Here is a 10,155-nt window from a genome sequence, read left to right as displayed (position 1 = left end):
TTCCTGTCATGTTGACCTTTAACCCTCCATCAGCAATATGTACACCCTTCCCATGTCCCTACCCTTACGTACTCCTCTGAAACATTGCCCAAATGACAGATAGTTCTAATAACTATCAGGGCTAGAGGGAAATAGACACACGGCAAGGGAGCAAATACACTCAGAACAAAGGGTTGAAGAGCCATGTTGGGGGACAGTCCCTAGTTAGAACAGGTTAGCCAGAATGGATATGTGTGCGATTCATTCAGTGTGCGTTGGGGTGGGAGCTACCAAAGAGATTTCAGACTATAAGCCTTGCTGAGATCTGCTTTGTTGAGACCCGAGTTCTGCGCATAGTATTTAGATTCTAATGTGATGTCAGTGGCTGTTCCAGGTTGTGTCATCAAATGGCTTGGATTTTATTATGGGAAATAAGAGATTCAAGGCCAAAGTTGGCTCTGATTTCTGGATCATTCTAAAAGTCCATGCTAAATACACTGTACAAGCAGGATTAAGGTCTGGCCTATCCTGCCATACTCGAATTCTAGTCTCTATATTCCATCTGTCAACAGATGTTTAATTAGCCCTTGTACAAACTATATATCTAAGCTGCCAGGTTTAAGCAGAGGCTCTTCTTGCTGGGAGACTAGTCTCCAACTTGGCATTGCAGTTTTAATATCTGACGACATTTTGCAGCCTTATATTCATCTTCTAATCCTGAATAAAGAACGTGTTAACTACTCTGATCCTCTAAAGAAGTGGTTCTGCTGATCTTTCAGGGGCTACTTTGTCTCTTAGGGGACAATATCCAATGATGGGATGCATTATTTCTTAAAACAACTGGGAGGAATAGGAGTTGGGTAGAGGTGCTTACTCCATATGTATCAATGTGCAGGACAGACCCCACTACAAAGAATTGTTTAGCTAGAACACTAGCAATGCCAAAGATATGAAACCACCCTAGGGCTTGATTTATTTTCTTTTGCCAGCTTTTAATCCTTTCACCCCCAGTTAAATTATAATTCAAGTTTTTACTTTAAGAACACCTCAGGCGCCTGCTCATTTTCAGTAGAGGTTTTCCCATCCTTAGAGATTCATTGAGGATGGGAAAGTGACCTGGCACTTGCCTAGTATATGTGAAGCCCTGGGTTTGACCTCCAGCACTAAATAAACAAATACCATATGTACACAAACATACAGTGCCTGTCCTCATGGGGTTTCACACTAGTGAAGGAAAATGTTAAGTGCAGACAACAGAGGGGTGTTCAAGCCCTACTGCTTCTATTATGGTCTATATGAATGCTGTTAAAGCATTGAAGTCAGTTCAGGACAAAGGCAGAGGTTGATAATGAATATAGGTAGGTTAGGCAAAGTGGCACATGTTTGTAAACAGCTTTTCAGGAGGTGGCGATTGGGAGGAATGCAGTTAAAGGTCAGCCTCCGCAAAAAGCAAGACCTCATTTCAACAAGGCAGGCATGGTGTTACACTCCTGTCAACCCAACTATGAGGGAGGTTATAGGTAGGAGGATTGTAGACCAAGGCTGGTTCTCTGTGAAGGCAAGGAGTCTCTGCCCCAAATATAAAGCAAAAAGACCTGAGGATGTGGCTTATGTGGCAGAGCACTGGCCTAGCAAACTGAGGTCCTGAGTTAATATCCCAGTTCCACTATCAAACCAAAAGGAAAAATGAATGCATCCAAATATTGTTATTTGGTCCACATTTTTCCATTGTGGAAAGCAATCTGGCACCAGTGGTTTATGCCTATAATCTTAGCTACTTAGGCTACTGAGAGCTGAGGGTTGGAGATTGAAGCAGAAAAGTCCATGAGTATTTTATCTCCAATTAACCAGCAAAAGCCAGAAGTAGAAGTGTAGCTCAAGTGGTAGAGCACCAATCTTGAACAGAAATGGCCAAGTAAGCACTATAGGTATTTTAGTTACAAATTAAAAAAAATTAGAATAAATCTGCTCTCTGAATAATAATAATAATAATTTTACTGTGAAGACAAAAGAATTCTAGACTTTTCTTTTTGTGGAACTGGGATTTGAACTCAGGGCTTTGCACTTGTTAGGCAGATGCTCTACCACTTGAAACATACACCTATCCCTTTATTGCTTCTACTTTTTATTTATTTTATTTTATTTTGCTTTTGGGTCCGGTCGTGGGGCCTGAACTCTGGGCCTGGGTGCTATCCCTCAGCTCTTCAGCTCAAGGCTAGCGCTCTACCACTTGAGCCATAGCACCACTTCCGGCTTTTTTCTTTTTGCTTATGTGGTGCTGAGGAATCGAACCCAGGGCCTCATGCATGCAAGGCAAGTGCTCTACCACTGAGCCACCTTCACAGCCTCTTGCTTCTACTTTTTAAAAAACAGGGTCTCACTTTTGCCTGGGGGGACCAGCTTTGGACCGAGATTTTACTTAGGCTTCTTGCTTTAACTAAGATTACAGGTTTGTCCCTCATACTCAACCTCAACTTGTATGTATCTGATAACATAATCTTAAAGTATATAAGCAAATTTTGGCAGCTCCAGATGATAGATAACAATACTGTATGGTATTCCTGGAATCTGCTAAGGGTACAGATAAAAAATGCAAGCTTTTCTACACACACACACATACACACACACACACACATACACACACACACACACACTCCCCATAAACAATGGTAATTATGTAGAGATGACATGTTAATTTGCTTGATTGTGATGATTATTTCAGAAGGTATAGCTGGCAATGTTACTCAAGTGGTAGAGTGTCAGTCTAGCAACTACAAGGTCCTGAGTTCAAATCCCAGTAAAAAAATCAAATGGTTTAACTTATGCAGATTTTATGTCTTTTATCTCAATGAAGCTATTGAAGAAATAAAGTTACTAATAAGTAATGACCACAACATATAGGACGCCCTAACCAGGAGGATGCTATAGGAAATAGTCTCTGAAATTTGTAACAGGTGTGGCATGAGAGGATGTTAGGTGAGTAGTCACGTATTGTCCTTTAGACCGTATAAGTAGGTATGGGTGGAAGCGACTTGGATATCGGTATGTGCTTTAGAGTATCAGCTCTGAAGCTTTTTGGTTTCAGAAACACTTTATACCATTAAAAAGTTACTGAGGGAGGTGGCGCTCTGCTCCAAGTGGTAGAGTGCTTGCTTTGAGCTGAAGAGCTCAGGGACAGCACTCAGGCCCAGAGTTCAAGCCCAAGAACTGACAAAAAAGTTACTGAGGACTCCAAAATACTTGTATTTTTATTATTTTTAATTAGAATTTTTTGATTGTGAAAATACCATACACAGGGGTTACAATTACATGGGCAAGGTAATGAATAAATTTCTTATCAAGCATTGTTGCCTCCTCCTTTGTTTCCCCTTCCCATCCCTTCCCCCCATGCTCCCCCCCTTGATATCTACTTTTTTTTCTTTTTAAAAAATCTTTTTATTTATTTATTTTTTATTGTGAAAATACTGTACAGAGGGGTTACCATTACATGGGCAAGATAATGAGTACATTTCTTGATATCTACTTTTATGTGTTATGTATTTATCTGCCCCCAAGTTGTAAAGTGCATTTCCAACATAGTGTCTTGTGAGTATCATTGTTGCAATGAGTCATCCTGTGTCTTGTTTCAACATTCCTTTCCCCCCTCCAAATTAGCTAAATGTATATACAAGATGCAGGGTACCAAGATCAAATACACTGACAATGGGATATTCCATAGTGGGGAAGAACATGCAAAATTTGAAAACTTTTTTTTTTTCCTTCTCTGTTTGAGCTTTGGTATATTCTACGAATTTTTTTGTCTCAGTGTTTTCCCCATTCAAAGGTTGGAATGTAGATATATCTCCCCAGAGACATTTACATATCTATCTCAGTGCTACTTTGTCCTTTTAAGACAAAATGATAGTACCTCCTTTGTAGGAAATACTACAGACCTAAGATATTTTAAATACAACCTGATACTATTTGAACAAATTTCATCCACTTTCATATTTGTCCACAAGGTGATGCTATTTCCTTTCTAATAACACAAGGCCACTGACCTCAAGAGCACAATGTACTCTAAAAAATTACCATAGTTCCTGTTCCATAAGTAGTAACTTTTCAGAGTACTATTAGACTTATCATAGAAGCAACGTGTAGGGTGTTTTTTCCCCATAGCAGTGTAACTTTTGTCAACAAGTTGGCTCAAAAATTGACATTGTCAGAGTAAAGATTTCCTTTTTTACCTTTATAATTTTATTTGTAATAATTATAATTTAATGATATCAACTGCTTTATAAAAACATATTTATATTGCATGTTCATTGACCATGAAATCATTTCCCCTGGAAAACTAAAACATCATCAATCAGCAGACTGGATTTAAAATGGTGCCATTTTAAGAAAGCTATTTATGCACCAATTTGCAAGTTAGTTTTTTAAAGTTAAGACATTTCTAAAATGCACTAACACTAATTGTTCAAAAAAAGTAATAGTTCTTTTTATGGTAAGGAAATAAATTGAACTTCTGAGCTGCAAAGTCCCGAAAACAAATCAGCATTCTTTATAAATAGATTTTTACTGCTGGTTCAGAAATTACCTTCTGTGCTTTTTAGATGATGGAAAAATAAAGTCAGCTGCAGTCTGCACTGTGTGTGCATCATCTTTTTCTGTGTCATTTTTGAAAGGATTATAAGATGTTGGTAGGTCAAGAATCTCTAAATGGGGAATTCTAAGAAGTGGAAAATGAGAAAATAAAAATAATGCAAGCCTGGTTGTTTTGTATATGCATCCATAAATGGAGGGGAAGTCCTGTAATTAGATATCAGCAGATCAATGACTTTGCCTAAGTCATTGGTGCCCACAGCAGTCAATGACATAAGAAATATCAAAGGCTGTATGGGAACTAGATTTAGCTGGCAACTGGAACGTGAAGACAATGGCCAGAAATAGTGGCCAGTTAGTGTTCAGTGCTAAGCAGGGTATTAGTGTACATTCTGAGTGCAGCAGCAATACAAGAATCTGACCTTCCTTGCCCAGTCTGATGAGCAGGATTAAGTAGTCTCAAAAGCTTAAACAAGAGTGAACTCACAGAAGTGCATTGCCGCCCCCCCCCCCCCGTGTTGGTCACTAACATGCTCAAATCTATTCAGCAAAATTTCTTTTGTTAAGGCCAGAGAAAAGTACCTGAAGGGAGTAGAGACAAGTTCTCCAGATATGGGTTAGAGGTCCAGCTCCATGAGTATAGTCTAGAAGTATATACTTTAAAGGAAGAGAGAAGAATCAACTTTTAAGGATGGTAGGTAGCTGGATACCCGTGGTTCATGCCTGCAATCCTAGCTACTCAGGAGGCTGGGCAGGAAAGTTAGTGAGACTCTCATCTCCAATTAACCACCAGAAAATTGGAAATGGCTCTGGCTCTGTGCCTCAAGAGGTAGAGCACTTGTCTTGATCTGAAGAGCTCAGGGACAGCTTCCAGGCCCAGAGTTCAAGCTCTATGACTGACAAAAAAAAAGATGGTAGGTAGCTGCAAGTAAACTGGATTTCTGGGGGAAAAACATTCTATGTCCTATATGTTAGTCTACTTGGCCTTTTCACAGATTGTCACAGATTGCGTGACTTAAACAACAAACAATTATTTCTTGCAGTTCCAGAGGCTAGGAAGTTAAAGACCAAGGCCCCCAAACCTAGTATCTGGGGAAGTTCCTCTTCCTGGTTTGTAAATAGCCGTTTCTCATTGTATTTCATGTGGTTTCAAGAGCTCTGCTGCAATCTCTTTTTCTTCTTTCTCTGACTTTTTATTGCATAAAAACATGAGTTGCCCAAGGGATATTTTATTGTGACAGTTGTACACATGTATACAATGTCTTAAAAATTAAAACACAAATCCTACTTTATCTAAACCTAATTGGTTACCAAAGGCCCTCCCTCATAATGCCATCACGTTGCAGAGTATCAGTATATAAATTTTTGTAAAATATGAATATGCAGTCAATGCCATCTTATCTAATAATCAGGTGCCCTTTAGAAATTTAATCCCTATAAAAAGACTTAATGATGTGACTTTTTAATCAGAACTTTGAATTAGTTAAAATCCAAGCATACTCTGCTAAAGATTTCTTTTCACTGACTTAAAAAAAATATAATTACACACACAAGACTTGTAATAGCTCAGCCTTTGTTTCTTTGACATCAACTTTGAAATGACACCGAAAACATTTTAACTGGGAATGCTAAACATTGTATGTATATTATATTTATATTTGTAATTATAGGGAGGAACTACCTGTCAATGGAGACTGGTTGAAAGTGGAGATCTGGGTGTTGGTGTGAGGCATAAATGAAAGTTTTATTGATTAAGTCAATGTAGTTTGTGAAGTTCTTAGAGACTTTCTGCAAGTTCTCTGTCCTGCTGGCTCCTGCATATTAGTGCAGATCATGAGGTGCTCTTTTGTGTCTTATTAGAAAACATTTCTAAGAAAAATTAAAAAGGAAAGATCAGGATTCTGGGCATGGTAGCCCAAGCACGTAATCCTAGCTCTTTTGGAAGTAGGCATCAGGGAATGGTACGTTGAGGCCAAGCTGGTGAAAAGAAGCTTACGAAACTCCATCTCAACCATGGGCTGGGCACAGAGACGTGTGCCTTGCCACCAGCACAGTGACTTGATGCCATTTATTCCCAGTGACTTGAGGAAATGTCAATAGGGAGACTGAAGCACAGGCTAGCTAGAGCAAAACGTGAGATCCCATATTTTGAAAATAATCAGTACAAAAAATGGCTGAAGTTTTGGTTCAAATTGTAGAGTGCCTGCCTAGCAAGCACAAAGCCCTAAATTCAATCTGTGGTGCCACAAAGCCTTGAATATAATCTCCAGTACAAAAAAGATAGAAGAAATAGTAAGAAAGAGGAAGAAAAGAAAGGACCGAGAAGGATAATATAAAATGTTAACTCTAACTGGGCCTTGGTCCACTTTGAAAAGGACAGAACTGATTTTGGTAATCATTAACAAACCCTTCTATGTCCAATGCCCCTTAAAATAACAGCAGAAGTCCACTTACCTGTCGCAAATTGGTTAGTGTAGTCCAAAGAAAGTCAACAGAGGACTGGTAGATTTTGATAGGGGAAGAAGTGTGGCCTGGGGAGAGTGAGCCTGGGCAGGCCACCATGTTGAGGAGCTTAACTACCTTTGGGCTGGCTGAAGACCCCAAAAACCATCTCTACTTTCTTCAAATGTTTCCCATACCTATTGGGACTAAACAGAGCTCTGAGAGAGACAGTACTGGGGCTGATTCTCGTCCTGCACTGCTTCCACTCATCAATATCTTGGCTGGTGGCTATGAACTATGGGGCAATTTGCCTAGCTTTCTTGATCCACACCAGAAAACTTGCCTTTGAAGTGGTTTGGAAAGCTCCAAAAGAGATATGCTTCGTCCTATTGCTATAGCTGCCAAAAAGAAAAGATTCTGCTTTTCATCAGCTGTTTACATTTGCTCTGTATATTTCTATAGCACCTATTGCTTATAGCTCTGCTTATGCTGGGACATAGTTGTGTAACTACAGCAGAAGAACAGAACAGGATCTTTTGGCCCTTAATTCCAGGCCTGCCTGGGAACAGGTTTGTAGATGTTTAGATGCTTGAATGAAGGCAAGCTGGAGAATCCACAGCAATTCTTTTGACATGAGGCTGGACATTCTTTATAGCTTCCCCAGACACAAGAATTGGCAGGGCTTGAAAAAGAATCACTGGCAGGAAGTTCATTTTCTTTATTGCTGCCTCCCCAGCCATAAAACTAAAAGCTTTTTACCTAAATCATGTTTGGTATCTCATGGGACTAGGAGGTCATTTCCTTCAGAGTTTTCCCAATTGAAGTCTAGTCCCAGCAATGCAATAGTTTGAAACAGTCCATTTGAATTTGAAGTGCTTTCTAATTGATGTTTCTTTTGCTTTCTTTCTGATTTACTATCATATTTTTTTATTGTTGTCAAGGTGATGTACCGAGGGGTTACAGTTACATAAGTAAGGTAATAAGTACATTTCTTGTCGAACTTGTTACCCTTTCCCTGATTTTTCCCCTATTTTCCCTCCCCTACCTCCCCCCTGCAAGTTGTACAGATCATTTCCAACATCTTATCTTGTGTATATCACTGTTACATTAGTTCTCCCTTGTCTTTTGTCTCACCATTCTGTTGTTCTCCTTCCCTTCTCTAATTCAAACGTATGTGCAATACCAGGGTACCTAAATCAAATACAGTGACAACAGGGAATATACCATAGGGAAACGAACATACAAAAGAAACAAGAAATCAAAGAATTCATTAAAAACAACAACAAAGAAAAACCTCTTGTGTCCATGCCTTGGAGTTCATTTTGCTTACTGTCATCTTTTTTTTTTTTTTTTTTCGGTCGGCGGTGGGGCTTGAACTCTGGGCTTGGGCACTGTCCCTGCACTCTTCAGCTCAAGGTGAGCACTCTACTGCTTGAGCAACAGCGCCACTTCTGGTTTTCTAGTGGTTTATTGGAGATAAGAGTCTCATGGACTTTCCTACCCGAGTTGGTTTTGAACCGTGATTCTCAGATCTCAGCCTCCACCAGCGCCCGGCTGCTTAGTGTCATCTTATATGGTTATATATATATATATATATGGTTATATATATATATATATGGTTATATATATATATATATGGTTATATATATATATATATGATATATGTTTATATATATATATATATGGTTATATATATATATATATATATATGTGTGTGTGTGTGTATATATATATATATATATATATATATATATATCTCACATTTTCTTTACCTGTTAATCTACTGAGGGGCATCTCGGTTGGTTCCCTATCTTAGCTATGGTGAATAATCCTGTGATAAACATGGTTGTGCTAGTAGCTTTAGTACGGCCTTGTTTGTGGTCATTTTGCTAACTGCCCAGAAGTGGGATTGCTGGGACATAAGGGCTCTCTATCTCTAGTCTTTTGAGGAACCTCCATACTGCTTTCCAAAGGGGTTGAACAAGTTTACACTCCCAAAAGGGTTCCCTTTTGGCCACATCCCCTCCAGCATCTGTTGTTATTAGAGTTCTTGATTAGCTATTCTAACTGGGGTGAGGTGGAATTTCAATGTTGTTTTGATCTGCATTCTTTTATGGCCAGAGAAGTTGAGCACTTCTTCATGTGTCTGTTGGCCATCCTTCTTTCCTCTTCAGAGAAGTTTCTCTTTAAGTCTTTAGTCCACTTATTTATTGGGCAGTTGTTTCTTTGAGGATTTGTTGTTGAGGGATTTAATTTTTTGAGTTCCAGGTATATTTTAGATATGAGGCCCTTGTACATTGTATGGCTAGTGAAGATCTTCTCCTAATTCATGGGCTTTCTATTGATCTTGTTAGCTATGTCCTTTGCCATGCAGAAGCTCTGCAGTTTCATGCAATTCCATTTGTCCAACCTTTCTTTGATTTGTTGTGTTTCTGGGTCTCTATGCAGAAAATTTTGGCCTGTTGCTAGGAGCCCTAGAGTTTCTCCTATTCCTTCCTGTAATGTTTTCAGGATGTCTGCTCTGACTTGAAGGTCTTTGATCCATCTGGAGCAGCTGATTCTGGTGCAGGGTGATATAAAAGGATCTAACTTTAGTTTTCTACAGGTGTTTAACCAATTTTGCCAGCACCATTTACTGAAGAGGCTGTCTTTCTTCCATCCTATGTTTTTGGCTCCCTTATAAAAGATTAGGTGGCTTTAGGTCTGAAAGTTCATTTCTGGGTCTTCAGTTCTATTCCATTGGAACTCAGTTCTGTTCTTGTGCCAGTACCAAGCTGTTTTGATTACTACAGCTTTGTAATAGAGTTTGAAGTTTGGTATTTTACTATCATTTTTGCTGCCCATTTCTTTCACTAAATCTCAGATACCTGAAAGTTAAATTCTTTCATTGTGAACTTTATCACCTTTTACTTAGAGTATCTGCTTATTATGCTAGCTTTAGTTTTATCACTTCAAAATAAGCTCCCTCCTTTTAATTGAGTTTCTTCTAACCCTTACCTACAGTTTCAAGTAAGCAGAAAATAGAGACCTCTCCAATGTATTTAAGTGTTTGTGTGACAAAATATTTTGAGGTGCTGATCCTCTGATTTTTGTTTTCTTAATGAATAATGATGAACTAGGAATATTTTTGTATTTAAGAATAAAAAAATG

This window comes from Dipodomys ordii, unplaced genomic scaffold (assembly GCF_000151885.1).
Source record: "Dipodomys ordii isolate 6190 unplaced genomic scaffold, Dord_2.0 Scaffold4, whole genome shotgun sequence".
In the NCBI taxonomy this organism is placed as follows: domain Eukaryota; kingdom Metazoa; phylum Chordata; class Mammalia; order Rodentia; family Heteromyidae; genus Dipodomys; species Dipodomys ordii.
The sequence above is the reverse complement of the archived record's forward strand: the minus strand, read 5'-3'. Positions refer to the sequence as shown.